We start from the raw sequence: 4464 nt of genomic DNA on the forward strand, positions 1-4464 counted from the left end.
GTACCATAATTTTCATAAATGTCGTCTGATGTCATTGAGCATTGACGTACATGAAAGTTTTCAACGAGATAAAAAGAAATGCAGCAAAATAAAACGTATTTTAGCTCTCAGTCACCTCTCAATATTAATTGAGACTATCTGACATCAATCCACTTTAAATTTCAGCTGAGCTGATACAACCAATTAACTAAAATCATTGACACAAGCACAGAACTCCCAAAAGAATACTCGAAATTCGTGTACGCAAATATTATTGCTAAATTTTCAGTTAACACGCGAAACCACTTCATTTGCAGGCAAATTTCGAGTATCAAATTATTTTTGAATGATAGGAATATAATTGATCACGCGGAACTCTCTCAGAAGTACACCACAATTCAATTCGACTGCGCGGAGAAAAAACGTATTTTGAGAAAAGCGCGATTAAAGTTTTCGTTCTTACTCATCTTTCGTTCGACGCTCATCACTTCACTGACTTTATAGGGCTTTTTCAGACTTTATATTAAACATAAAACATTGCACAGATATAAAGAATAGATTGTAAATGAATTTCGAAAGCAAAAAAAAAAAAGGGATACTGTGAAAGTGCTGGAGAAGCTGCCCCCCATAAAGGCAATAAAGTCGACTTGTTGCCCTGCTTAGGAAGGCTGCGCAAAGTATTTAATGAAAAAAAAGTAAAATGGAAACTGTGGACCTACCTATAAACAACTTTTCCTTCGTACACGGTTCTGTGCTGTTGGTTTTACGCCGTCCCATTTGCTGTCGGCATCTGTTAGCTTACGCAACATCGAACTTCTCCAAGTAATCTTTGGCCGATCGCGACCTCTGTTCGCTTGAGGGTCTAAGTCCTGTGACAATTGTTTTACCACTTTTAAAAATTGTAGAAACAACCATACTTTTCCATACATCAATATGTAAAGGGTGATTTTTTAAGAGCTATAGGAAAGTTTTTCAAAAAAACATAAGTAAAATTCAGGAAAATACATGAATTTTTGAAGTGAAAACTTCTTTAGAATCGTTGGGAGTGATTTGGGAAAAAGTGAAACGAAAAAAGCGACCAACTTGGCTACGAAGCGTTATATTATATGTATGTTGATATAAACGTAGCGACGAACTAAATAAAAATAACTTTTATTTTTTCTTGTGATTCGAACTAAGGATTTTGGATCGGAAGCTCACATTGCTAGTCGCTCGGCTACCGCGTCGTGCTGTAGGTGCTGGCCTAAAAGTTATTTAGTTACGAAGCGTTATATTATATGTTGATATAAATAATTTTTGTGAGCGTGTAATTCTCAAAAGGTTTATTAGGTTTATTATTTAAAATGTATTGACTAGGTAGTGTGGTTATCAGCTTAACATCTGATAGATCTTCCATCGGAGGACAACAAATGTTAAACTAATTTTTGGAAATGGGCGGAGTGTTTTAGGGGCTTGCTCTCCACCTCTGCCACGGGTTGACCCGGTATTGCAGTACCGCCGGGATTTCAGCCTTGAATAAATACAAGAAGAAATATACTAATACATTTAGCTTTGGTGGGAAGAGACATAAATTTTTATATGAATACAAGTAGACGAAAATGGAAGAAATTTGTAAGTCTGTTTCTTCGGTCCGTTTGGGTATTTTTTTTTGACAACATCGAAACCAAAGCATTTGTATCATATTTTATCTATCATAAGCCACTCGTATCATTTGTTGAAATTGAAAACATTGAGGATGAATAATGATAAAATGAAGAAAATAAAATATGAACTTTATAGCAATATTATAATGAACCTATAATTATCCCGCTCATAATGCTGCTTTCGTCTTATTCTCTCTCAGTTTGTTTTACGGAAGGTTTCACTTCTATCAAGTCTAACCGTTAGACTGGTATTTTTTTTTATTTAAATCGATAGTAAAGTCCATATAATTTAATGTTTGAAGATTATTTCATGCAAATGTTGACCGGGACTGTGCTTCAAATTGTCCATCCGCAACACCGTTATCATGCCTCAGCCCCACTATTCACCAAATTTGGCCCCATGCGCCATTTTCCTGTTCTCGAGATTGAATAGGCCCATGCAAGGACGGCGTTTTGCGACGATTGCGGAGATAAAAACCGAATTGCTGAGAGAGCTCAAGGAAATACCAAAAAGTGCATATCAGAACCGCTTCGAGGATTGGAAAAAAAAAACGCTGACACAAGTGTATTATATCTAAGGGGGACTATTTTGAAGGAGATAAACTAGAAATTGATGAATAAATAAATATTTTTGAGAAAAATGAAAACTCACCTTATATTTTTGAACACACCTCGTAAATTAATGTGAAAAAATTGCATATATTAACTGATGCAAGGCTCTTTAACGAAGGAGTTTAATTATTAAACAGTGAGGATTAATTGGTACCATTATTACTTCCCATGATTCCAGGGCGGAACAAAGGGCCGCATTAAGAACTAAAATTAAAAATAAGGAGGCTCGTTATCCATTTTAAATAAGCCACCGGAATTTTCAGAATTGTCAGTATGTAACTCATATAAATATATGATAGATCCAGAGGCTAACGATTCATCGAAAATTGACTCGAGGGGCAGAGTAAGGTAAATAACAATGTTTGAAAATATCAACTGAAAGACCACCAGCCTCTCTTTGTTGTAGAGGGTTTTAAAACTAAACTACCCTTTTCAACATCTGTCATTGACATACTCAAACATCACTAACTCATCACTAACAAAATTTGATTTAAAAATCAGCAAATAGGTTTACCACTTCAGAGGGAGTGGTAGTTACTTTATTGTTCAGAAAACCAGCAGTGTAATTTACTCACTTTAAGCGATTAAATAATTATTTTTTCTTTTTTTTGTCCACAATATTCGCCATGTTAACTAACACTAATCAGCAGTTTTCTTATATTATTTAAACTGATAGAGAATGCGATATCTGTCAAATTAAATTTCAAAATGAGTGAGGCTGCATATGCCTGTCGGCAATATATTCGATACCCAAAATTCAATTATGAGTGTTTGCTTCATTTGTATTTGAATATATTGGAAACTTATAGATATATTGACTTAGAAAAATATCGACAGTTCCTAAAAGAAGCCGCGCCAGCGCCGAGCAACTTAATCAAAATGTTCACTTGCAGCTACGGCTAAAGGACGGTTAGTTTATGGATAATCCAAATTGCTCAGCTAAATCGCAGCACAGAATTGAGTAGGCTAGAAGTATGCACGATTTACGTGTTTTCCAGTCGACATCGTTGTTATTCTGGAACCTCTAAGTTCATTGTCAAACTGAAGAATTAAGTACCCAGCCATTTTTGGCGTTAACTGGAATAGTTTTTCAAGCTTTCCCGCAAACAAATGGAACAGATTGTTCACATCTCGAAACGCACGTTGATTTACTGTTTGAGGTCTCACTAGCTCCTTTGCATGCGATAACTTATAAGTCAAATAGTTATTAACTTTTTGACTATGTAATTTCACCGTTTTCATTAAGGCCCTCGCCTCATTTAAAATGCTGTTTTGTGGGTGTTTCTTTAGAGACATGTAAAACGGAAACGAAAAAAGATTTTTAATTTCTGTTTTGAGTATTTTATTTTCTGATCCTTTGTTAAAAAATAAAATTTTTTCTGGTCACACGAGGTGCGTGCAAAAAGTTGTCAGCCTTCCAAAAATGGTATTCGCATGGGCAATGGATATAGTCGGTTCTACTGAACCAATTTTGATGAAATAAAATTTAAATGACAAGGAATTGATGCCGTCATCCTGTGAACTACCATTATTCGGAAAAAAATTTTGGTTTTTTCTCAGACCTATAAGGTAAAAAAAAGTGCCAAAAAACGGTTTTTCATCTTTGAGCGTTTTTTTAATTTTTTTTGTTTGTTTTTCAAGGTCGTCTTTCACACGATAACGATATTCATATCGATTTCAGGTACGTGTGAATCCCCGAATTCGTGTCGCCAGCAACATACCTGATTTTGGAAGTCCAGTTTTGAAGGCTCTAAGCGAGCGAGACTGGATCAAAAAATAAAATACTCAAAACAAAAAAAAAAATCTTTTTTTTGTTTCACATGCTTTTAAAGAAACACCAAAAAAAAAATAAAGCATTTAAAATAAGGGGAGGACTTTGAAATCACAATTTTTTTTCTTTTGTATTAACGAATTAAAGTTGAAAATTTTGCGTCAATAAAATATCTTAGTGAGTCCCACAACAGAATTGAACTTTCACGAATTGAAGTATTGCCGCCGTAGCCGAAAGAATTGGTGCGTGACTACTGTTTGGAATTCGGAGAGAACGTAGGTTTGAATCTCCGTGAAACACTAGGTTTGGTTAGGTAGTGATGGTTGCCCAGTAAGTGGGCCCACTTTGGCGGAAGATGTTTGGTTCATCCTTTGTGATACTATTGCAAGAGGGGGAAAAGAGGTGAAGGAAAGGGAAAGGAGTGGGGAGGGTTGAGTGTTTGTGGAGTATGAACAATGA

General features: G+C 35.4%; 1 pseudogene; it reads left to right on the forward strand.

Moving 5' to 3' along the window:
• The first annotated feature begins 1312 nt into the window (after positions 1-1312).
• Positions 1313-1498, forward strand: LOC129243207 (U2 spliceosomal RNA; annotated as a pseudogene).
• Positions 1499-4464: the final 2966 nt, after the last annotated feature.

The sequence above is a fragment of the Anastrepha obliqua genome, chromosome 3, assembly GCF_027943255.1.
Source record: "Anastrepha obliqua isolate idAnaObli1 chromosome 3, idAnaObli1_1.0, whole genome shotgun sequence".
Taxonomy (NCBI): Eukaryota; Metazoa; Arthropoda; class Insecta; order Diptera; family Tephritidae; genus Anastrepha; species Anastrepha obliqua.